The sequence below is a fragment of the Balaenoptera ricei genome, chromosome 4 (assembly GCF_028023285.1).
Source record: "Balaenoptera ricei isolate mBalRic1 chromosome 4, mBalRic1.hap2, whole genome shotgun sequence".
Classification (NCBI taxonomy): Eukaryota; Metazoa; Chordata; class Mammalia; order Artiodactyla; family Balaenopteridae; genus Balaenoptera; species Balaenoptera ricei.
In genome coordinates, this window is record NC_082642.1 from 66550990 (window position 1) to 66577875 (window position 26886).

Consider the following 26886-nt stretch of genomic DNA (forward strand, 5'->3'; position numbering starts at 1 on the left):
CTAAGCCCTGTAGGGTAAGCAGAAATTTAGAAGACGTTGCAGGTAAAGTAAAGGGCAGACCAGTGCTTTAAAATGTACAAGTCTACACTTCCATAAACGTTATCAAGGAGGCTAGGGTGGTAATCCTGGCCACAGCAGCGCTCACTTACTTGCTCAAGCTAGGTTTGGGGCCTGAGCCGTGTGGAGGTTGTTAGTGCTACCAACAGAACAGGGAACACAGGAGGAAGGGCAGGCTGGCGGGAGGAGCAGGGGTGGGACGGACAAGCCGAGGAGTTGGCTTTTGGAGGCCGAGTGTGAGGTCCTGTGGGTCGTCCAGGGTGGATGTGCAGTGGGCTGCAGGACATAACAGGTCTGGTGCTCCTGTCCCCTGCATGGACGGGAGGTACACATCTAGGGTGACAGCAGCTGGAGGGCAGCAGCGGGGCACACAGCGTTAAGAGGAAAGGGTGAAGTTTTAAGGCAAGGGGTATCTGAGGATTTCAGAGAGGATTCAGCACATGGGTAGGGAAATTTTTTGTTTTAATATTTACTCACCTTTAACTGAAATTTAGCATTCCCTTCAATTACAAATGTAGGCAATAATTCACAGTAAAATTAGGCGTAACTGTGACTTGTCACAAGTAGAAATCAAAGATATCTTCATATCACAGTACAGTATTGCAAGTATCTCAAAGTATCGTTTCCACTCATTACTACCCCAAAATTACAGTAGTTATTAAATCTGCCACTAGCTCTTGGTAGGTAGTGCATTAATAAAGGGTGGATATTATTATATTATTACTTTTTTGGTATACTGATAACTGTATATCAGTCTAATTGGTTTCCCTGGTAACCCTATGCATACTAATTTTCATGTCTGATATTTTCGCTGTAAGAATCTTTACTGCAAGCAGTTCTGCTGCACAGCTAATTGGCCACAAGACAATTTTGCTGTAAAAGATGAAATAATGAAACTAAAATAACATAGGGGCATTAAAAAGGACATAACGAAGCATGAAAAACTAATAACAAAAATTTTAAAATCTCTTCTTAGTGAAAGTAATGATACTTCCTTTCTCAAAGTCAGTCATTAAGGATTCAGGATCTCATGTTGGACATAAGTTCTTCACGGTATAAAAAAAAAATCTGCTGTAAGGCTCTTCAGATTTCCCTGGAAGTAAGCCGAACAGACAAGGGATGCTGCTATTTATCTATAGGTCACGTATATAAACGTATATGTAAAGTAGTACATATCTGGACTACATTTATATGTTCCATGACAGTCCTTATATTTCACCAAATCATCTAAGCCAGTTTCTATGCCAAATACAAAAATTTTGTCTACATCATGTTCTCCACTATCAAATAGCAAAAAAATTACACCATTTTCATAAAACTTATCAAGAATCATGTAACCATTTCTTTCTGGGAGATGAGAAGCTTGATTCTTCCTTTGCCTCCAACTTCTAATACTGCATGATAAACTTGGTAAAGACGGCATTACAAAACAAGCTGTTGTATCTAAATGAGCTAAAGAATTGATAATGAATGCTTAGACTGTCGTGTATTACTGGCTGCCTCTTTTATATTTGCCATAGTTCGGTAAACTTGCTTCTGACGGAATAGAGGGATGACTGTACTCACCGAAGAATTTGCAAACTGTTATGCTATTTTCTGGTATAGTATGCAGTCTGGCTTTACACTCTCTTATTTCACACTTCAGTAAGTTTTCTTTTCACCGTATTTTCTATCAAGTTGCTATAACGTAGTCAAAACCAACGTGTCGCCTAGTTATTTTATCTTTGACGGCAAAATTGCCTTACGGCCAGTTAGTTGTGCAATGAGACTGCTTTACGGCGAAGATGTTTACGGCGAAAATATCTAGAACCTCTAATTTTATTCGTTTAAATTTATGCAGTGCTCGCTTCGGCAGCACATATACTAAAATTGGAACGATACAGAGAAGATTAGCATGGCCCCTGCGCAAGGATGACACGCAAATTCGTGAAGCGTTCCATATTTTAAAAAAAAAAAAAAAAAAAATTTATGCATTTAACTTAATGCATTAAACATTATTCTGAAAAGGGATTCATTAGCGTCACTAGAATGCCAAAGGGGGGTCCATGCACACACACAAAAAACCAAAGAACGTCTGATTTAAGGGGAGGGGGGAGAAAAACACAGGAAGACACTTAAAGGGATACAGGGCTTCCCTGGTGGCGCAGTGGTTGAGAATCTGCCTGCCAATGCAGAGGACACAGGTTCGAGCCCTGGTCTGGGAGGATCCCACATGCCGCGGAGCAACTGGGCCCGTGAGCCACAACTACTGAGCCTGCGCATCTGGAGCCTGTGCTCCGCAACAAGAGAGGCCGCGATAGTGAGAGGCCCGCGCACCGCAATGAGGAAGGGCCCCCGCTTGCCGCGGCTGGAGGGGGCCCTCGCACAGAAACGGAGACCCAACACAAACAAAAATAAAATAATTAAAAAAAAAAAAAAAAAAAGGAATACAGAAAAGGGGAGACCGAGTATGAGATGACCTGGATTCAAACCCAGGACTTCTGATTTGTGTTCTTTCCTCCACCAACCATAGAACCCCTTCATTTGTGTCAACAAAGTGCTTTCACAGGTATCAGCTCACTATCTCATCACAAAGACCCAGGGTAGGAAAAGGCAGGCGACGCCAACCTGCCTGAAACCTCAGGGAAGCCGCTGTCCAAGAAGACACCACTCCCCGGGCCAGTCCCAGGCGTGGAACCTGGCATCTGCCGCGCCCCGCTACGGGGCCGAGCTGTAGTCCTGAGCACAGAAGAGGCGACGACGAGCCGAGCCCTCATATCACATTAGCTAGAACCTAATCAGGAGAGGACAGAAGAGTGAGTGCAGAGCCTGACGAGTAGATCCTGCTTCTCTTCAGGCTTCCGTTTGCAGGGAGGACTAACAATTTATTTGGATGTTTTGCTCAAAATTCTTTTATTTAGTTCTGATTCTTGAACGGGGTGAATTACAGGACTTACACTATTTCAACTGTTTGATTTTCCTTTGGCTATAATCAGAACACAAGCCTATACTTAAGCAATTAGTTTGAAATTAGATAAACAGGCTGAAACAATGCGCTCTCTGTTCTCTCCGGGCTGTGGCCACCGACGGGCGTTCATTATTTAATCTGTGTCAGAGCCGTGTTGCCAGGGCTCTGTTAACGACAACGTGGCTTATTGTCTTCACATCCATTCCCTGTTCTGCCACATCTGTCATGGCTCATATCTATATTTTATCTTTTTTGTTTTATTCTGATACTCTTACAGGGACATTTTCTTAACTACTACAAATTGCTCTGACATCTATTCTAACGCAGCAAAAGGTAACATTTATTTTTTAACTTCTTGATAACAAAAAACTTAAGGGACACAAGGACACTCTTTTAGATTGCTGCAAATTTACACAAAATTATATCATTAAAGCAAGTTTTATCTCGTGGTTGGCTAGATAACCTATCTTTTTTTTTCAAAAATCTGATCTGTTCACAGGTTACTCTGGCCTCTTCTCATATAATGTGTGTTTCCTTTTACATGATAATGAGAATGTGGCTATACATGACTCACCTAATATCCTTGTGGGGGAGGAAAACTTTTCCCTTCTTCCCTTTAGGTTCTTTGGCTGGTCTAATAATTAAATTGACATAGACAGATTAACAGGAGAAATATAAATTTAATTTTGTACATACGAGAGCCAGTGAAAATATGAGATTCAAAGAAGTGACCGAAGCAGGCAGCTTTTATACCAGTAAAAATATGAGATTCAAAGAGCTCACCAAAGCAGGCAGCATTTATACCTTTTAGACAAAAGAAACAATAAATTTGTGAAAAAACATACGGGTTTGGGCTTGGGGTAGCAAATTAATGAAGAAGTAACAAGATTTGTTTATATAGCCTTCTTGGCCCTGAATTCCCTGTCTCTGGCAATAAGGATGCCTTCTACCCTCCTGGTACAGGGAAGATCCCTTTCACATGGGAGATTTATTTCCTGCTCTCAAGGAGACAAAGGAGATTAGAGTATCCTTCTTGCACTGGCTGTTTCTTCAGTAACTTTAATTCAGAATAATCAATATGCCAAAGTAGCATATTTTAGGGCGACATATTCTCCTTTCTTTCATGTTCTTCTTAAAAAAAGTTGAGTATTTCTTAATATGCATATTAAAATGTAAATTATTATGTTTATTGGTTGGCCTTTAATTTCTAAGTTTCTCTATCCTCTTCCTTCTTTTTTTTAAAATAAGAAGCCATAGTGAAAATTGTCCCTTGCCTTCTAGTCACAGCCACCTAGAGTGAGAATTCTTGTGGATAAAAAGAGTTCAAAATTGGCTTCCAGGCCCTGGGAACAGAAGAGCAGTGCCCTCCTGTGTCTGCCTCTCCTTGGACACATGGACACATGGACTCAGCATGCCTGTCCACTATCTGTGCATCAGAGAGTAATGCCCTGAGCCACCTGCACTGTGCGGGAGAAGGGAGTGAACCTGGCAGCAGGAAGCCTGTAAGGTGTTACCTTCTTTCCTAATTACCCATAAGAACTTCCTTCTTGCTTGCCCATTCCTAGTAAGGAAGGGCTTCCTGTCACCTGAAGCCACTTGCTTTCATTCTTACCTTGTTTTCTTTGCATTGCTCTCAAACTTCCTCACAAGACCTCTCCCTCCAGCCAAACGGATTCATTCCATTTTTTCAACTCCCCTAGTTCTTCCCCCACTTTGGCTTTATGCCACTGTCCCACCTTTGATGCCCTTCCACCTCATGGCCAATAAAGGATTAAAATCGTCCCCAGTGTTTCAAGGGGCGGCCCAAATCCATGCGCTCCACAAGGCCTCCTCATACTACCCTGGTTTAAAAAAAAAAAAAAATGCTTTTATTTCTCATACCTAGAACAATCATCATCAGCAAATGCATTAGGCAACTAGTTAAGCCTGATAACATTTCTACTGTTGTCTTGATTGATTATTTAAATAGTCTATGGCATTTAACTTTTCATATACTTATATCTTTTTCCTCCAACTAAGTTACCAATAACTGGATCACAAGTTATACCTCTGAAATCAACCACTGTAAAAAGCATATAACAGGCAAAACCCACCTTAATTAGCTATTTGTTGATTGATTATAAGAGGTTTAAATCATTTGTATTATTGAACAGTAACGACAATAACAGCCAACACTATTGCCACAAATGTCTTATTATACCCAGTATCTTATTTGACATTCACATCTGCCCTATGAGGTAGATACCATGATTTCCCCCACTTCTCAGATGAAGAAAATGAAGCCTGCAAGGTTCACTTGCCCACAGTCATTCATTCAACATATATTTTTCGAGCACCTACTATGTGACAAGCATTGTTAACAGCATTAATGATTCAAAGCAGAAAGTCTCTGTCCTCAGGGAGCTTGTATGTATTCTACTAGGGGAAATAGACTATCAACAAATAAATATCAAACCAAATAATGCTAAAGGGTAAGAAGAAACCAAAGCAGAGTAAGGGAATGGAGAGTAATGGGGTGGGGGGGCACCCTCCTTACATAGGGTGGTCAGAAAAGGCCTCTCTGAGGAGATGACACTTAAGTAGAGACCTGAATGAAGTAAGGTAACAAGCCATGTAACTATCTGGCGAAAAGGTTCCAGGCAGAAGAAACGGAAATTGCAAAGGCCCTGAGGCCAAAAGAATCTGGGAATGTGCAAGAACAACAAAAAGGCCAATGTAGTCAGAGTATTGTGAAAGAAGGAGAAATAGAAGGGGATGAGGTCAGAGAGTGAACAGGGAAGTCTGATCATGTGAGGCTTTGTAAATCACTGCATAGGTTTTCTTCCCCCTAAATATAATGGAAAGGCTCTAGAAGGTTTTAATCAGGGAAGTGAAATGCTGTAACATTTTAAAAGGTGACTCAAGTTGTATAAAGAATAGACTGAGAGAAAGCAGATTACTTAGAAGAATATTGCAGTAAACCAGGTGGAGATGATGGTGTCCTGGAATAGAGTGATGGCTAAGAAGTAGATAGATCTAAGACAGAGCCAAGAGGGTTTTCTGATGTAGGGAGATGCAGAGTGTAAAAGAAAGAAAGGTGCCAGGGAAGACTCTAAGACTGATATATAAGCAACAAGGAAAAAAGTCCAATTACTGAGCTGGGGAACATGGTGGGTGGTGGGGAGTGAGAAGGTGCAAAACATTTCAGAGGCAAATCAAGGGTTCCATTCTGGAAGGGTTAAGTTTGAGATACGTTTTAGATATCCAAATGAAGATCGGTAAGAAGTTGAATATATAAGTCTGGAGTTTGGATATATAAGTCCGGGATTCAGGACTGAGATATACAAAATTGGGAGTCTGATGGCTTTAGACATTGTGGTTGGCTTTAAGTAACATATTCACACCATGAGACTGACTGAGAATGGATAAAGGACAGAAGTCTGAGGACTGAGGGTCGGGGTCCTCTAACATCTAAACATTAGGAAGAGAAGGATCCAGCAAAGGAGGCCAAAAAAAGAGCTGCCAGTGAGATGGGAGGAAAACCAGGAGAGCACAGTGAGACAGAGCCAGGTGAACAAAATGCTTCAAGGATACAGTGATCAATTATGTCAAGGCAGTTGAAAGATGAAGATAGAGGAAGACTGAATTGACCATTGGATACAGCAGCATGGAGGTCACTGGTGACCTAGACAAGAGTGGTTTCAGGGGAATTTGGGCACAAAACCTAAACGGAATGGGTTCAAATGAGACTGTGACTACAAGACATTGCTGAGAGAAATTAAAGATCTAATAAGTGGACATACCATGTTCATGGATTAAAATACTAAATATTAAGATGTAGTTCTCCACAAACTGATCTATAAGTTCAATAAACCCAATCATGATTTCACTGGGCTTTTTGTAGGAATTGACAAGCTAATTCTAAAATGTGTATAGAAATGCAAATGACCTAGAATAGCCAAACCAATTATAAAAAAATAAGACCAAAGTTGGAGGACTTATACCACCTGACTTAAGACTTTGACTAGTAAGTCTACCGTAATGAAACAGTCTGATACTGGCATGGGATCCACAAAGAGATCAATGAGACAGAACAGAGAGCTTAGAAACAGACCCACACTTATACGATCATTTGAATTTTCACAAGTTGACAGAGAAATCCAATAGAGAAAGACAAGGCTTTATAACAAATGGTGCTAAGACAACTAAATATCTATATGGCAAAATAAATAAATATTGACCCAAATCACATCACACACAAAAATTAATTTGAAATGGATCACAGACCTAAATGTAAAAGCTAAAACTATAAAGCTTTTAGATATGACACAGAAAGCAATAAACTTAAAAGGAAGCAAATTAGACTTACTTAAAGTTAAAATTTTCTGCTCGTCAAAAGACACCATTAAGAAAATGAAGGGAATTCCCTGGTGATCCAGTGGTTAGGACTCCACACTCTCACTGCCGAGGGCCCAGGTTTGATCCCTGGTCAGGGAACTAAAATGCCACAAGCCATGCAGTGTGGCCAAAAAAAAAAAAAAAAAGGAAAATGAATAGGTAAATCACAGTCTGGGAGAAAATGTATGCAAATCATATATCTGACAAAGAACTGATATCTAAGACATGTCATGAAGGCTTACAATTCCATAAAAAGAGAGCAAAAGATTTGACAAGAACTTCACAGAAGAAGATAAACTAGTGATCAATAAGCACGTGAAAAGTACTGAATGTTAATATTCATCAAAGAAATTTATATAAAAAGCACAATGAGATATCACTACATACCCACCAGAATGGATAAACATGAAAAAGACTGACAAAACCAAATGCTGACAAGGACACAGAGCAATCCGAACTCTCATATACCATTGGTCAGAGTGTAAAACAATACTACCATTTTTTTTTTAAGTTCTAGCAGTTTCTTATAGAACTAAATATACACCTACCCTATGACCTGATAATTTCACTCCTAAGTATTTAGCCAAAAGAAAGGAAAACCTATATCCACAAAAAGACTTTCGTGTGTGTTTGTGGCAAGTTTATTCATAACAGCCCCAAACTGAAAACATCCTAGGTATCCATCAATAGGATAATGAATAAACAAACTGTTGTATAGTCAAACAATGGAATAATACTTAGCAGTAGAAAGGCATGAATAACTAATACACAGGTTATGGATGAATCTCAAAAACACTATGCTGAGTGAAAGAACATACACAAAATAGTACATACTGTATAATTCAAATTATTACATATGGTGGGGGAAAATCAAAACAGAGGTTGCCTCCGGCAGGAGATGGGAGGGTGGACTGAAGATTGATTGCGAAGGAGCATGAGGGAACTTTTTGTGGTGATTGGTCGTGTTTCACACTTTGTAAGGGTTTGGATTACAGAGGTGGTGTACGTATTTGTCAGAACCCTGATGATTCACTTAAGATTGGTGCGTTTCAGTGTATATAAATTTCACCTCCAAAGACAGCAGCACTAGGAACAAATACTGAACTCTAATTCATAACATGCACACTGAAGCGTTTAAGAGAGCGTGTACTGATGCCTGCAACTTGGTTTAAAATGCATCCCAAACCTAAGATGGATTGATGAAAGGATCACGGGATGAAGAGATGACAAGATATGTGTTAAAGCAAATAAAACAAAACATTAATTGTAGAGTCTAGGTGGTGGTTATATGGGTGTTCACTTTAAAATTCTTTCAACTTTTCTGTCTGTTTGAAAATGTTCATAGTAACATGTTAGGCAGGGGAGGGTGGGAAGTATGCGGTAAGTTATTGGAGACACAGAGAACAGACAACTTATTCAAAGAGTTTTGCTTTAAAGAGGAACAGTGAGGTGCGGCAAAGCTGCTGGGAGACAAAGGATTAAGGAGGGTATTTTAAAAGAATGGAGATGTTGTAGAATGTTTGAATAATAAGAATGATCCAGTAAAAAGAGGAACTTTGATGAAGCTAGTGGGAGGATAGTGTAGAAGCAAAGCTCCAAATAGGCAAGAGCAGAGGATCTGGTGGGTTGGGAGTGAGATGGACCTCAGCCAGGAGCACACACAGCTCATCCACAGCAAAGACCGGGGGTTGGGGGAGTAGAATTACGGGCCAGCGCAGGAGTATTTGGTGGTAGGGGAATGAGAGGCTTCTGTTCCAACTACTTGTAGTTTCCCACTGAAATAAGCAGCAAGATCATTGGCTGAGAGAGAGAGACAGGAGGGGACTTTGGAGGTTTGAGCAAAGAGGCAAAGGTGTGAAATAATCACCCAGGAAAGTGAGAGAACAAATTTACTAGGGAACGTGGTAGGCTTGCCAGAGAGTGCTGAGTGTCAGTGCAGCGGGTAGATTAATCAGTTTAGTATCATCAGAACTCTGTGTGTGTGTGTGTGTGTGTGTGTGTGTGTGTCTGGGGGCGGCGTGTGCAGAGTTTTTCCTGGACAAACCTGATTTTAACCAGGGTTGGGTTTTGCAGGAGAGTGAGAAAGAGGGAGGAGAGAGGTGACACAACAGCAGACCAGGGGATGTAAGGTGAGTGTAGAAGGGGGAATACACAGGTCACTGATGGAAAACAAAAGTGGCAGAGTCAAAGGATCAGCGATAAAATTATTGATCTAGGATATTAGAAGTGAGCAGAGAAATTGGTGGGTGGTGGAGCTGGGGTTTGAACTCAGATGTCTGATTCCTAAGTCCACCCTCCTAACTGTAACGCTCCGTAGCGTTTTCAGCACTCCTGGCCTCTATCATTCTCTGTGTTTGGACAATCTGTGTACCAATTTGATCTTTCCAAGACTCAAGGACACTATTTGCCCTCATGTCCTTAAAAATAATTTTTATAGAAGATGTTTTTATTTTCATGAAATTGGGAAATATAAGACAAAGAGTTGGTGTGATTTTTCATCTCAACAAATTGGCTACAAGGGAAAAAATTATTCTCTTGTCTCTCAGCACATCCCTTTATGCCTTATATTTCCCACTCCTAAAAAGAACATGTTGCTACTTGAAACAAATACCACATTAGGAGGGTCTGAAAAAAACTAGACTCACAGCAATTATTTCAAGAGAATTTATTTTTAAAACATTGAAGCATTAAGTCACCTCATTATCAAAAAAAAAAAAAAAAAAAAAGATGCTAGCACTCTTTCAGGCATTCAGAATTTGAGAAAGACTGATAATTGTGTATTTAAGAAACCATTTTAAGGCACCACACTCTCACCAGCATTTAAGTACTACAGGAAAAAGTCCAGATTCCCCAGCCTGGCCTTCCACTATTAAAGTCCAATTCCTTCCTACTCCCCTGCACACACATCATGTCCCAGGCAAGTGAACTCTCCTTCCTCCTGCAAGACCCCTCCTGGTTCACCTCTGAGCCTTTGCTCTTGCTGTTCCCTTCACCTGGACATCCCTTCCACCTGCCCAATCTCTGGGCACACACATCCTATTATCCTTCAGGCTCCAGCCCAAGCACACACTTCAAGCCAAACAGGGACCACACTCCTCTGGAACCGCCAAAGCTCTGCATCTACACCTCTTAAAATGTCTATCAAGTTGTGTCTGGTATCATAGCTATTGGGGACCTATAGAACCTGCCCCCTTAGAGAGGATCATTCTAATCTGGAACTCTCCATGCTTTACCTTTGTGTTGAACTCAGAATGCCTCACATAGTGCCTGGCATAATAGCTAATCAACAAATAGCTGTTGCCAGTACAAAGATATACTTGAGAGACACTCATAAGGGAAAGTTAAACACAATGGTAGGAGTGTCTATTTTAAGCTCAGCATTCTGTGTTTAATACTAAGGTAACCAGCATAGACATCCAGACTTTAATCTCATGGGATATTGCCAAATTACCCTTCAAAAAGTTTATCCCAATTTAAATGCCCATCATGAGGCTGGAAGAGAGCCTTTATTCTGCTCTGTTCTCTCCAAGGAGCCTTGTGAACTTACTGTGGTTTCATGGCAGATTTTCCTGATAGGAGAATATTTTACCCACCAATGAATAACATATCCTGGACTATCTGGAAATAATAATTTCTCAGAACAAATACAAGAGTATCCTGTCTTCTTCAGTCCCTAGTGAGTTTGATTTCTAGCAAATGTGAAGGGTTCATTCACCCCTAGCTGACTTAATGAAAGTGAATTTCTGAAGCTACAAAGCTGAGGAAAAGACTCAGCAAGCTAGAACCAGGGAGCGGCCAGCCCTGAACCCATCTGAAAATAGCTGGTCAGACGGATGCTCCATCCCAGAGTCCTATCTACTGAGTCAGGGTTAACAAAGCAACTGAGTTGCCTATGCAGTTGCTTGGGTCTCCAGTTCTCAAGGAACTAGAACAGGATAAAAAAATTAAGAACACTAAAAATACATTTTAACATAGTTGAATATTACCTGAGGATTCAAAAGGCATTTCAGAATCTCTTATGCCTCAAACAACATTATAATCATAAATTTGCACTGGATGGTATCATAAAAATTGTAATTTGAGCATCCATGTCATTTGAGCTTCTGCGTTGTTTGATTACATACTCAAAATGCAAATGAACAAGTCTATTATACATATTATATATATAATGTATACAACACAGTATCTCAACTAGAATAGGCCATGTGGGATTTGCCCTACATGTGCAAATGTTCGAGCCAAGGAGATATTTCTAATAATACCTGCAATGCCTTGTAGTTATATTTCATGCTAATTAGCTCCCTTCATTACTAGGTCATCACTGTTTCAAACCTTCCAGCCCTTGTCCACCCATTCTTTGTTAGATTCCTTGTACATTCACTCAATTCATCCATGATGTCATGCAGTAAACAAATACTTATTGGATACGCATCTCCAGCAGGGTGCTGGGCACCCAGCGCACAGCAACAGAGAATGAGAAAGCATAGCCTTGGCCCTGGGGAAGCTTACAGTTGAATTCTCTCGCCAATCACTGTTCACTCTGTGTTTCCACTACCAGCCTCCCTCTGAGATCCCCAAGGCTACGTGCCTGTGCAGAAGTCCCGTTAAGAAACAGGAACCTCTCTGGGGTTTTATTGACTCTGTACAGTAAATTAGGCTGTCTGGTAAATTTCCTTCCTTAGGATATGGTCATCAGTGTTCAACACAGACCTACTTTCTGGATTAGTTATTTTGAAATGATCTATCTGCACTGAGTATTTTTCCCCTTCTTTCTTAGGATCAAATTACTTTCCCTTGGCAATTCCTTCAGTTTCTTCATTAAATAAATACCTGGGTGCCCCCAAGTAGCTGATGCTTCTCTCACACTGCAAGAGCTGGCTGTACAAAATGCAGCACCCAAGAGAAACCTCAGGACCATAACATTAACCCTAGAGAAAATCTTACGGATTTATGCACCAGGAAAATAATCGAAAGTATATTTGCATATGTAACAACTCAGATATCAACAGGCCCGGAAAATAAAATTAAGGACATTTTCCCCCTTTTTAATGTTCTTGGCGTGGTGTTCATGTTCATGGTGTTTAATGTGCATGGTGCGGTGTGTACTGGGGGCTGGGGAGCAGGTATATACAAGGCAGGTTGATGCAAGTTAAGGGCGATGCCTCGTATGAAACAGCAAGTCTATAGTACCTGCATTCTCATTAGGGAAAAGGAAATCTCTTTTCTCTAATAATCTAATGAAATGCAGATAATACGAGAACTTGATTTTTTAAAAAAGGAAGAAAAGTATTCTTTTAAAAAAGTATTATGATTGTCAGCCTCCAGGACAAAATGAACCTTTGTGTTTGTGAGCGCACCTGCATTTTCACTTCGTAAGAACTGAACAGAGGATATGTTGACCTGTAAACTGATGAGATGGTTGATAGAGAGAGAGAGAAACAGGATGATCAGTTTACTAACTGCAGAGAAAACCAGGCCAAGTTCACAAGCTGCCAACACCAGGGAGGTCGTAGAGATGAGCTTTTCCTTAATGCATAGATGCCTGGATCACCCATACTACTGACTTCAGTCAGCTAGTTTGTCAATAAGCCAAACAGCTTGTCTCTGGTTTTCTAACAGCCTGTCTCTCATTAGTTTCCCAAATAAAAACCAGAACCCACAGACAAAAACAATACAACAACAAAGGAAACAAAGTAACAAAACTTTACTACACATTCCTTGAATTGTTCTAAAAACTTTTCACATCTCCTGAACACTGATCCAGGAAAGTACTGTTAAGATGACAATGAAACTCAGTTCTGTCCTGGACAGAAGAGCTTTGACACATATGCTGATCTGGGGTTCTCCACATTTATAAAAACAAATCACTGCTGAAGATAGCTTCAGAAGGCAAAGAAGAGCTCTTGTTACAGTTCAGATATACTTCAATTGCCAAGTCCAATCATCCATTTGCACTTATATTCTCTGCTGCCATTACAGAGGTTGGTTTGCATCTACTACTGAGATGTCTTATTTGAATTTTATTCCTTCGTTCCAATATCTACAGAATACCTTCAGTCTGCTAAGCACTCCGCTAGGCACTGAGGATTCAAGGATGACTAAGACAGACATGGTCTCAGAAAGCTGGCAAACTCATGGAGAAGGCAGCCTACGTGGCCCAGCAGACGTGTACAGAGCTGTGCCTGAAAATGCCGTGCAAACAGGGAAGGGGGGAGACGGGAGTCAGCATGCAGGGAAAGTGGGTGGCCAAGGAAGGGTTAGGATGTTTCTATCTGGAAGTGGACAAGAGAGGAAAGGCATCCGACTCAAAGAGCCCAAAGGCCGGAGAGCACACAGCATGCTCTGACACTGAGAATCCCTGCAGAGAGAGACACAGAGACAGAGACAGCCAGGGAGAGACGGAGGGAGAGGGAGAGAGGATGCGCGTATATATATTGGGGAAGCTGGAAACGAAGCTGAAAAGCCACATGACAGTCACATTGAGAAGAGTCTTGCCCGGAGTCTGAATGTTTGTGCCCCCCTACCCCTGCCAAATCCACACGTTGAAATCCGAACCCCCAAAGGTGATGGTATTAGGATGTGAGGGCTTTGGGAGGTCCTCAAATCATGAGGGTAGAGTCCTGATGAACAGGATTAGTACTGTAAGAAAGAGATTCAAAGAGATCCCTAGCCCCCTTCAACAACGTAAGGACACAGTAAGAAGGCGCTGGTTATGAACCAGGAAGAGGGCTCTCACCAGAAAGCGACCATGCTGGCACCTTGCTCTTGGACCTCCAGCTTCCAGAAACATAAGCAATAAATGTCTGTTGGTTATAAGCTACTCAGTCGGTGGTATTTTGTTACGGCAGCGTGAATGGACTGAGACAGATTTTGAATGCCATGCTAAGGAGTTTTAGATCCAGTCTTTGGAGATGGGGAGCATAGAAGGCTTTAAGCCATCTGTGTTTTTAGAAAGAGCACTCTGTAAAGCTGGAGGCAGAGAATTAGCAGTATTCCAATAGATTCCAGGCACCAAGAGCCCACTTGGGCAGTGGCCACAGTGGGGATGGAAAGGAGGCATCAAGGAAGAATTTAGTAATGAGCTGAGTTGGGAGGCAGGGAGGCAGGAGGTCAAAGATGACCACATTTCTTACTTAAACGAGGAGGTGTGGGCAACACCATTGCCAGAGATGTGCAAAGCCAAAAGAGAGGGTGGAGGGAAAGCGGAGTGTCATGGCACCAAGTTCAAGAGGATTGGGGGGTAAGTCAGCAGGCTCAAACAGGCGCCAATTATGGACCAGCCGAGGCCACTGGGTTAGGCAGTTCAGCATCATGGTGACCTTCCTGGGCAGTTTCAGGAGACGAGGTGGGGAGCAGGAGAACACTGACATACGTTAGGAGGCTGCAGTAAAGGGAAGAGAAGCAAGAGAGAAGGAGGGCCCAGACAAGGTCCGGACATATGGGGGAGACTCGGGCACTCCGTAAGTTGAAGGGAAAGATTTAATAGTGTTAAATGGTTTCATATCTGAGAGGGGGCGTGTCCCGCAGGAAGTCTCCTAAAGGAACGAAAAACACACAGAGAAGAACTTCCAAGCAGTTTGACACAGATAAGAAAGAGGGAAGGGAGGATGGAAATGTGTGGAGCCTAAGGGCATTCTGAGGGAGTTCATTCCTATGGCCTGCTTTCTTGGAGAAGAAAGACACAAGGTCAGTTACTGAGAGAGGGGTGGAAGTTTATTTGCTGCCTAATGTTTGCCACGCATTGTTCTAGGCTCTGTGAATACAAAAGAGAACAGACAAACCTCCTGCTCCCAGTAAGCTTACATTCTAAGAGAGGACCTAACCGAGGTTGGAAAGCATGCTTCTTTAAATTGGACCAATAGCAAAGTCCCAGCTGTTTTCACCTTCATACTGAGGTCTAGGAACAGAAAAGGTAAGATGGATTCAAATTTCAGACTGTTATTTTGCAATGAGAAATAGCCTCATCCATTTATCATCCACAGATAAACACACACCCAAAGATCTGGCATATTTATTAAGAAAATTAATTTCTAAAAGGAATATATATATATATATAACTGAATCACTTTGCTGTACACCAGAAACTAACAACATTGTAAATCAACTATACTTCAGTTAAAAAAAAGAACTTTGAATTCTGAAAGACCAAAAAAGGAAAAGAAAATTAATTTCTGCTTGCATAAGGAACCATATAAACAGAGTTTTATAATTTGCATCTTTTTTAAGATCCTTCACGCACACCACAAATCCTTATTAGCACTATGTGCCGGACACAGCACTAGACATTGTACTGGAGAGAGTGCTGCAAATAAAACAAAATATCTGCTCTCATGGGGCCAGGGGCAGGGTGGAGGGGTATGCAATAAAAAAATAAATGTATCAGATATGAAAGCTCAGAAGAGATAGAAAGCAGAGCAAAGTGGTAGAGCTGGAGAGAGCTCTATTTTAGAGAGACGGTGAGGGAAGACCTCTCTGATAGGTGCTATGTAAGTAGAGCTCTGGAGGGAGTGAGGATACAAACCCCACTGCAGTGGGAACCCTTCATTTCTCACTAACTGCAGCGACATTCACTGCACTTCTCAGAATCTGTGTCCACTTCTTAGAAGAGCTTAGCGATTTCCCCCATAGCTGCTGTGAAACCAGCCCCTAAGAAGACCTGGGTCTCTCAAGGAATGTTCAGATATGTTCTCAAAGCCTTCTTTACAGACATGGTCACCTCCCTCCCTCCGATAACTGTGGATGCCCGCACACGTGTACGTTAGCACAGGTGGCTTCGTGCCTTCGGTGACATCATAAAGGTGTCAAGGTGACATCATAAAGGCCAAAAGAATAACTTTACCAACCTCTCCACCCACCTGACCACAAGCTTTCTAAGCAAGTCTCATTTAACTTGGGACTGCCAGTGCCTAGCACTGAGCTTAGCACAAAGTAAAGGTTCCATAAATACCGGCTAAATAAATGAATGAAAGCCCCAATTCTGAACTACATCTCAGGGAATAATATACATAAATTGGTAAAAAATCCCATATGAAGGCCTCATGTGTATTCTTCTCACAAAATTAAGACCAAATGTTTGCAGCTCTGCCCTGAGCAAAAGTCACCAATTTCTGTTTTCACATGAATTTAAATCAGACAATAGAACTGAGTTTTTCAAATTCTTCATTTGTCTTAAAACATTCACATCTATATTTAATATAAAAGAATACAGAGGTTCTGGAATTAGTGATGATCAACGCACAACTTTGTGAATATACTAAAATTCACTGAATTGTACACTCTAAAAGGGTGAACTTCATGGTACATGAATTATGTCTCAATAAAGCTGTTATTTGAAAAAAAAAAAAGAATACAGGACTCTTTCAACAAAAGACTAATAAGCATCTGAGTCTCATCAGTAAAAACAGATTAGCAGCGCTACTTAAATTACAAAAGCTATTATTGGTTTGAATAAAGAATGAAAGGGTCCATTAGTATCTTCGTATAAAGAAGACCCCAAAAAAGGCATAAGTGAGAAAAAATATTTGTGCTATTAGAAAATTGGACATCTTAGGGGTATAATGTACTACGTGATAAATATAATGAACCCCGCTGTATGTTATATATGAAAGTTAAGAGAGTAAATCCTAAGAGTTCTCATCACACATTTTTTTTCTGTTTCTTTAATTGTGCATCTATATGAGATGATAGATGTTCATTAAACTTATTGTGATCATCCCTTCATGACGTATGTAAGCCAAATCATCATGCTGTACACCTTGAACTTATACGGTGCTGTATGTCAACTATATCTCAATAAAACTGCAAGGAAAAAACTGGACATCTTACCATCAGTTTTAAAAGCAGATCTTAAGTTCTGTTAACTTTGATGAGTTTGCAATGACTGATGAGCCTAAAAGCTCTTTACTTGCCTAACCAAAACATCAACAATAAAGTCTTAACGATCTATGAGAAAGAGGGGAGGAAAACAAAGCAGAAATATAATTAAGATGCACAATTAATGCCAGGCCCTGGTTTTAACGACCAATCAGAGCATCAGTCCACCTTCTGCCAGAATATCAGAAACGAAGAAACACTGATTTGTTTTTGCCCCGCCCCTCTGACTCTGGTTGACAACTAATAGGATACGATGGCTTTGTGATGTGTCAACTTGCCTGAGCCGCGCTACATTCCCCAGACTTCCCTCTCCTACATGTCCCCGGTTGGGGTTAACTGCGAGGGGTGTGGACTCCTGAGAGCTGCAGTAAATGGAGGCAGCGGCCAGGCTGCAGGTACACACACCTGTCCCCAGGTAGTGAATCAAAGACTAATCTAGCACTGCTGTGGAGGGATTTTGCAGATGTGATTAAGAGAGCGAATCAGGGACTTCCCTGGTCGTGCAGTGGTTAAGAATCCGCCTGCCAATGCAGGGGTCCTGGGTTTGAGCCCTGGTCCTGGAAGATCCCACATGCCGCACAGCAACTAAGCCCGTGCACCACAACTACTGAGCCTGCGCTCTAGAGCCCGCGAGCCACAACTACTGAAGCCCTCGAGCTACAACTATAGAAGCCCGCGCGCCTAGAGCCCGTGCTCTGCGATAAGAGAAGCCACCGCAATGAGAAGCCCGCGCACTGCAACTAAGAGTAGCCCCCGCTTGCCGCAACTAGAGGAAGCCCGTGCGCAGCAACGAAGACCCAACACAGCCAAAAATAAATAAATAAATTAATTAATTAAAAAAGAGAGCGAATCAGCTGACTTTAGTTAGTCAAAAGTATGATTTTACTAGACAGAACTGATGAAATTAGTTAAAAGCCCTTAAAAAGAGGGGTTAGGCCCTCCCTGAATGCAGAGACTCCAAGAGCTCCTGGCTCCAGCCCTCCAATAATATTCTCTTCTTGACTGCTTGCCCTTTCAAGCATTCTAAGCCAGGCCCCTCAACTGAGTAAGCCACCTCCTTAATAGATTAATCCCTTAATCTATATAATCTACCAGCTCTGCCTTTAGGGTAAATGCTGGCTGATTCATGATGTTACAGTTATTACTGTTGAGAGGAAGACCTCTTGGTATGGAGTCATCCAGAAAGACCCTGAAGAATCTCACTCTTGCACAAGCTCTCTCCCAATCTCTTGTAATAACGGCCAGGAGAACAGAAGGTTACGGGTTAATTAATTCTTCAAAAATGAGATTTATAATAATTTAGAGATATGGAGTGAATTAAACACAATGCTGGCAGCTAGTCAGGGCTATGGGCCTAAGCTCTGGCCAATGAGAGGTAAGTTAGGAATATTGGAAATCTGAGACGGATCTTTGAAAAGGGAGATGGCATGCCCTTCTTCCCTCTTCATTCTCTGCCTGTAATGTAAATACAGTCACCCCTAGTATCTTTGGGGGATTGATTCCAGAACCACCCCTCACCCGTGGGTATCTGCCAAAGCAAAATTCCCTTATATAAAATGGCATAGTATTTGCATATAAGCTATGCCCATCCTCCCATTTATTTAAATCATCTCTAGATTACTTACAATACCTAATACAATGTAAGGGAGTGCTATTCAAATAATTGTAATACAATGTGAATGCTATGCAAATAGTTGCCAGTGTGTGACAAATTCATGTTTTGCTTTTTGGAAAACGTTGCCTTTTTTTCCCGAATATTTTCAATCCAGCTTGGATGCGGAACCCGCAGGTAACGGAGGACAGCCTGTATGATGGTTGGAGCTCCAACAGCCCTCTTGGACATGGGCCACATCCTGGAGATGGGAGATTGGAGAGCTAAAGAGAGCCTAATGATTCCTGCTATCAGGCCAGCTCTCAACTGCCTGCTTGCAGACTGCTTTTACCCGGGAAATAAAGCCACTATCTGGGGTCTCTGATACTTGTAGCTAAACACCTAATACCTAACCTATATAAGGACTGTTTTCTCTAGTTTTCCTTCTCCCTTAGCCGTAAACTAACACATCTAAGTTGCTATGTTATATGAAATAGCTATATTTACTTTCACTGCTATGTGCATAGGGACACATTAAGTGTTTAAGAGGATTAGAGCTGATAAACAATCACAGTAAAAGGCCACCTTTATTTCTCCACTCTTCTATGCTTTGGCAAAAGAAAACAAGAAAAGTTTACACAGTCTGCGATAAATGCCTTCAAAAAGCCACTAACTTTAATTCCCATGGAATAGAATTTCATATGGCAGGCCTGTGGTCACATCCAAATCCACTTATTCGACAGATTTGTGCTGTAGAAAATTCACACTCCTATCTCTTTAGATAGGGTCTGTCTTTTCATGTCAGAGTCATCTAATTTCTCCCAAACCAGCAACCCTTGAACACGTCTGGGGTATATTTTTTCTTGCTAAATGCAAACCACCTGGTCATTTCAAAGCCTATATTCACTTCAGTAGCACTGGGCTTTCAGAATGTTCGTGCACATAACCACTGAGAGTGGCAACACACTTTGGGCGGTAGCCTTGCCAGCTCAAGCTCTTAATGTGTCCCTATATCATGGTGAGAAACTGTCTGACACACCAGGCAGCTGACAACTGTGAGAGAAAAAAAAAACCCGAAACATCAGGTCAGTGACCAAGGGAAAAAGGAAGTGATTAATGTGGAAAACACAGCAAGAAACATCAAACAGGAAACAGTTGACATTTCCTTTAGCTTAAAAACCTTTAGCTTAAAGTAAATTTGTTTTCTTCTCACCCTGACTATCAAAGCCTGGATCAAAGTATTAACATGGTACAAAAGTGTCAGATGTCTTCCCATCCCTGGGTCATTTATGATACTGCAGAGTCTTTGACTTCTTTTTTTAGAGGGAGGAAGGGAGGCAAGGTTAACACCATCATAACTCTGAATAGATAAACTTATAGGAAACTATAAGCATAAACACAATGGCCCAAACTGTTCCCAGGAGAAGCCACCATCCTGCCTCTGCTCCTTTGTTCCTGCCATTCGTTCCCTTCAGAGTTCCCTGGACATTCCTCTCTGTGTGGTTCTTGGGCTCCTAACCCCACACCATCCCTTAACCACTAGTGTTCCTTGAGGTTCTGAGCCCTTGCTGGTCTACCTGCCGACTCTCTCATTCTACGCCCTCATGGGGAGGGGGTCTCATAGTCATCCCCGGTTTCACCAGCTTTACTACTCTCAACACCACCATTCCTTTCCTCTCTTTCTCCTGAATGCCCAGTACCCACTGAGCTGTCCCACAGGCACCTATTTCATCAAATTCAAAACTGAGCATGATTAAACTTCTCAACTTCAAACCCCAGTTCCATCCTCTTCCCCTTCCCACAGCCCAGCTGCACATGCACCACCCTCCATATTCCATGCCTCAGTTACCAGCCCCACCACGTGCCCAGGGGCCACTTCCACCCTTTTATCTACTCCACCTCATTTTTCTACTAAGAGCAATGGTGGCTACACAACCCCCAGATGAGAGTCATATGCTCTGCGAGCTTGGATGGGTCAGAGGGGCTCCTGGCCATCAGGAACTCAACTGCACCAGCTGCTCTGCAAGGCGAGAGGGACCCCTCCGACAGAGACACCTCTGTGACTTCCAGGGGCCAAACCAGGAGAGGAAAGAGGGGTTGTCTCCCTGCCCAGCTCCAGACTGGCTGGGGCTGCCGCAGTGAGCAGTTACAGGAAGAAACGGAGAAGGCTGTCTTCCCCCTGCCTCTGTGAGTCACAGAAAAACAAACCCAGCAACTTCATGTTCCTGGAGATAAATTTCTGTGGGGTACACGCCAGGTACCAGCATCCTTTGAAAGCCCCCTCCCCCAGATTTGCAAACTTGGGAAAGCAAGGCCTGACACATGGCTTCCTTGGCATGGATCCCATTCTCAGCTATGGTAGGGGTGGGGCCTCACCCTCAAATCCCTTTGGCCCATAGTCATCAAGAAGAAACCCGAAGAGCAAGGGCCTCTGCAAGCACACGTAAGATATCTCAGAGACTCCAGGAATATCTGGAGGAGACTTTTATTAAAGGTCCTACATAACCATGTTTGGACAGGAACCAGTGAAATCTGCACTATCTCTACTAACCTGACCTCATTTGAAGCCTCATGCTAGTGGGATCTGAAGACATTTCCTAAGTCTGTCTCCTACTTTTCACCCCTAACGTAGCTCAGGTATGCTTTTCAGTGGTGACTCCGGACCACTCCCCTTCAAAATGTTTCTACAGATTGCTACCAAAGTGATCTTCTGAAAATATAACTCCAGGAGTGTGCTGGGCTGGCTCATCCCAGATCCTGAGAACTGACTGGTAAATTTTCAGAAATTTTATGAATCAGCTGTTAAACATTAACAATTATTAACAATTAAATTATATAAATTTACAATGAAATAAATTATATTAACCCCAAAGGTAATAAACACTTGAAATTCATCACTTCTTTATTGCTTTAGTACATGTCAGTAATATCTATGCTCTTGGGTTACTTAGGTCTGTTTTACTGTCTGTATAATGTATACTGTCTGTATACTGAAATGCTGTATAATGTTGTCTACTGTATGTCTCTTCCCAGTTCCCTGTAACTTGAAATCGGCCAGAATGGGAATATTTTTATATGGAAATTGACAAACCCTATGAATCATAGCTTGATTTTTGTTTTGTTGATTGTCTAGGCTTCAGCAAGTGATGGAGAAAATGTTAATGTGTGGTGCCTGTTGTAGTTCTATTGTGAATAAAACAAAAAGTTGAGGTACTATTCTTCTAGTACTATCCAATTCATAAAAAAGATGCTTAATGAGCAAGGGAATTTCTGGGATATGCCTTCATTGTTTCACTTTCATCTTACTTCATACTGTAATAGGAAAGCATCAACTGTCGTCTCTCGTCAGTTTTAACCATAGGTTGGCTACGGGTACAAGAGATCAGTGAAAACTGCCAACAGAAAACTGTCAGAATCAATTAGCCATATGGACTTTACAATAAAGAGTACTGTCTATTTTATCATTATTTGTAAATTGGGTACTACACATCTTTTATATCAGTAAAATTTATTACTGCTACACACGCACACACACACACACACACACACACACACACACACACATATTTTTCTGGAGAGCTGGTTAAACATTTGTTAACCATTTACAAGCACACCATTGTATAAATCCGAACAGCTGGTTCCTTTGTTAAAAATCCCTCAGTAGCTCCCTGTATCGCCACCTTTTATGCATGACTTCAAATCCTCTCAAACACACCTTGTATTCCCGCCATTGCAATGGCAGCCAGTTCCATGAAGAATCCCACCAGCTTCACACAAGTGTAGCCTGGCAGGGCCTCTCCATCCCAAGCTCCTTTGATGCTGTTTCATGAGGTGCCCATGGGAACCCACCTGGCAGTTAGACATGCCCAGTCTGAAAAAGTGGGGCTGCCTTTAATCAATGGGAGATGAGAAAGATGAATAAAAGGTACTCCCTTTTTTTTCTCTAGCTGAACTATGCTGAGACACATTTCATAAGATTTCTCCTAAGAAGATCCCTTGGAAACAAGCAACCAATTGCTTATAGCAACAGCCAACTCAGTAAACTCCTCCTTGTATTGGCTTTGTCTCCTTCCCTGTGTGACTCTTTCTGTTCCTTCACTCCTGCTCCCCAGATGGCATTCCCAAGAAAACTACCTGGCACAAGACTCTCCCATTGGATAGACTCCAAGCTCCTTATCTTAGCAGTAATGGCTCTCTGAACCCGGACCTCTCCCTCCCTCTCCTGCTTCATTTCCTAGCATGTCACACCGGGTCACAAAGAATACACATACTCTTTCCCATCTCTGATGCTTTGTTCATGCTGCTCCCTCTGCTTAGAATTCTCCCCAAAGGATATGCAGAGAGGTATAAAAGTCTGTAATTTACTACAATCATAACCTTACAAATGAAAAAGACTGAGGTCCAGAGTAGAATGTCTGGCACAATGTTTTCAAGGGCTAATTTAAGACAGAGCTGAAAACTCTCCTTGTTTTTATGGGCTTCTGCTTCTGGTTCCGAAAATGTCCATGAATATCTCTATTCTAGCCCTGAAAGTCTACTGAATTAAATGTTTCCTCTTTCAGCCTCCCAAGATACATGGATTTCCATTTCCCTTTAAACTACTACTTTTTATTGCCTGAACCATTTTGTCTCTTTCTAAGGAAGCAGATAGTAATTGACTTTTACTCAGTGATTCAATCCAATCCCTCAAACTTTTGCTGGCCACTTTATACAAGCACTTATGAGGAGTGCAGTGGGGAAGACAAAAAATGAATAAGACGTGTTCTTACTCAAAGGAGTTTGTAATCCAGTGGGAAAGACAGGGTTGTGCACAAATATACCAATATATGGTGTGATTATTATAATGGAAGAATGACTCCAGAAGGTTTAAAATATTTGCTATACTCATTTAAAATATATATATGTGTGTAGAACACATATCCAAAAGATGTTTACATGTACAGTACATAAAATGGAGGAAGAGCAGGTGGACACACTAAGAAAACTATAAGCAAAATGAAGAAAAGCTCAAAAAGAAGTCTATTTACAGATGTAAATATTTTAGAGCTAATGATTAACCCAGACAAACTGATCAACAAATGTATGAGTACCTGTTATATATAAGCCATTTATTTTTTTGTACAAATATCTTCTGTAATATTTCAGACAATCAACAACCCTCAAAACATCGATTACAGTCATACTAAAAAGAGACCTTTAAGGGCATCTGATCCAGTCCCCTCCTAAAGAAACCAAGGTCCCACTAGGTTCATTTTCTTATCCAACCTACCTCCCCCGAGAGATCCAGCCACCCTCCTTCCTCCCCAACAACTCAGACTTGAGTCCTCAGTCTCTCTTGACCTTTCCATCTCCTTCATCCCCAGGAACCAATCAACTAGCAAATCTGTGGCTTCTGCCCAAATCCATCCCACAACGACATGCTTCCCACCTTCATGCTCTTCTTGCTTGGAATTCCTAAGCGGCCTAAACCCCAGTCATTCCTGAAATCACAATGCGGGAGCTGCCCTTTTTAAGCATGGCTGTGATCATGCTGTTCCCTTGCCGCCAAAACCCAAAAACCGAAAGCATGTTTAGTCTACATTTTCAACTCTCTCATTCTCAATTCCATCTGTTTCTGGTTGTTCCTTGCCCCACACCAACCCTCCAGCCCACCGAGGCTGGATGCTATCCCTACGTGCACATACACTCCGCACTCTCCCTCCCATCAGGAGCTTGGTGTGGCGCCAGAATGCCCTACCTGTTCAGGCTTTATCCACCTGTCAAGATCCTGCTTAAACTCTCCCTCTTCCATCAGGGCTTCTCAGATCTCCAGCTGGTCATTAATCTTTTGACCCACCTCTCCACACTCCGTTTCCCACTGCACATTACTTGTACTTATTTCACAGTATTTAATCTTTGAATTGTGGTTACAGATGTGTCAGCTAAACCATTAGATCAGTGCTTCTCAAATCGTGGTCCCCAAACCAGCAGCATCAGCAGCATCTGGGAACTTGTTAGAAATGCAAATTCTCCGCTCAGTCAACCTACTGAATCAGAAACTCTAGGGTGAAGCCCAGTACTCTGTTTTGATGAGCCCTCCAGGGGATTCTGAGGCACAGTGGCGTCTGAGAACCACTGCACTAGACGGTAAATCCCCCGGGGGCAGTGGCGAGGACTAAGATTAATTCATCCCAGCTCCAGAGGCCTGGCCTGAAACAGATAAGAGCACCAGTGGAATTTCCCGAAATAAATTTCCCAGGGTCACACTAAGTTAGCAGCTGAGACAAAACCAGAACTCAGGTTATCCTGAATATCAGACCAGAGTTCTTTGCAGCATGTCCACAGTTTGTGATAGGGAATTTAGACTGCTTAAATCCATGCATAAAAAGCTACGTGGAATAGGAAATGCACTTACATTACCTAATAATGACAGATTGTACAATAAACAAATCAGGTCATTTTCAACCTGTCATCTTCAAAATGATGAATTAGTTGATCTGGCCGAGAAGGTTTACTTGGAGACACCCTGTCTGCATGAAGTGAGAAATCCTACAGGAACTGAAGAATAAGCAGTCACTGAATGCGTGTTCTTCAAACTTCTTACGGGACTCACTATTAACAAGTAAATTATGCACACAGAATGATTTTTAGAGGCAAACTCAGAAGCTTGTCTTTTTAAAAACACATTATACTATATTGTGGATATCTTCCTTTTGAATGCATACTTTTTAAGTAAGCAGCTTTTGACCAAACCATATGCAAATATCCTAATAATATGAAAAAACTGACATGTACCGATGTGAATGTTTTTAAATTTCTCATTTATTTTGAGCCTCCTATTGACTAAAGTTGGCTAAATTTTTGAGAGTTCATTCCTTTTCTCTCAATCTTTGGAGTTTTTAGAGGCTTATTACTCCTTAAGTGCTGTTCTTTCTTATGAGTTTTGTGATGGCTGTCATGTGAGAATAGTAAAACCCGTTCTCCATTTTTTCATGACTTATTTGTAAAATGATAAATAATAGATAAATGTAAATATCACTGACTCTTAAAATGTGAAAAATAAAGAAACCTTAACGGGAAGGAAAAAGCACTCAGGCCACTGAATCCAGGTAATACCCACGCTTGCATAGTAAGATTGTCCTACTGTTGTATGATCATGTGGATGAAAAATACCGCCTGCCGTATCAGTAAACAAAGGATGTGGCAATCATCGAACCAGCAGCCACTGCAGCTGCCCCCAACTGTGCGCCCTGAGGGGATTCAGGATGGAGAAAAGCAGGATACTGGCCCTAGATAGTGAAGGTGTATATCAAAGGAATAATATCAATGAGCCCAGACTTTTGCATCTTCCCATACATAGAAAAGCACTAAATTCATTAACTTGAGATGTCTGGTTTTCTTTAATTAACAGTAATCTTTTGATGTTCCGACTACCCGGTTTTTGTTGCAAACACTCCTATATATCCTGGCTCCTCCCTTACCTCTTCAGAGTAGTCCCTCAGAGCTGGCTGAGAGGCTGTCTTTGGGGCGTAAGTCCTCAGTTTTGTCCGCCAAATAAAACAGAATTCTCAACTTTTCGGTTGTGTATTTTTTCCAGTCGACAATCAGCAATAGTAGGAAAGTGAGTTGGATTGAGATCAAAGTGGACTGATTAAAATGCTGAGGGGTGTGATGCAGAACTAAACGATGGGGGTGCTTTCAGTGAATCCCGATCACTTAAACATCCTTTACTAATATAACTCTGAACCCATTTTTGCAGCATTAAGCAATGGATCTACACTTTGAAAAAAATCAAGACACTATTTTGGGCAACAATGTCCTCCAGGCCTACCCTCTGAGGAGAAGAGGCTCCAGGGTGGCTGGTGAGCCCAGAGACCAATTCAGGACCTGCTTCCAGCTGAGGAGGTCACCATCCTCTCTGCCCCAGAGCTGTGCTATCTCTCTTGCCCTGCACCAGCTCTGGGGGCTATGGTGAAGAGGACCCCAAAGGCAAAGAAGCCCAGGCCTTATCTGAAGCCATGCCCCTCCCTCCCTGCCCCAGACCTAGAGTGGGTTGTGAGAG

General features: G+C 41.8%; 1 protein-coding gene and 1 non-coding gene across 5 annotated transcripts in view; one reads left to right on the forward strand and one right to left on the reverse strand.

Annotated features, from left to right (window-relative positions):
• The window catches only part of PLD1 (phospholipase D1), a 213086-nt gene that overhangs the window by 160661 nt on the left and 25539 nt on the right, over positions 1–26886 (reverse strand). The window lies entirely within an intron of this gene.
• On the forward strand, positions 1897–2003 carry LOC132365644 (U6 spliceosomal RNA). The gene has a single exon (XR_009503167.1). It is a non-coding gene; the product is annotated as a U6 spliceosomal RNA (small nuclear RNA).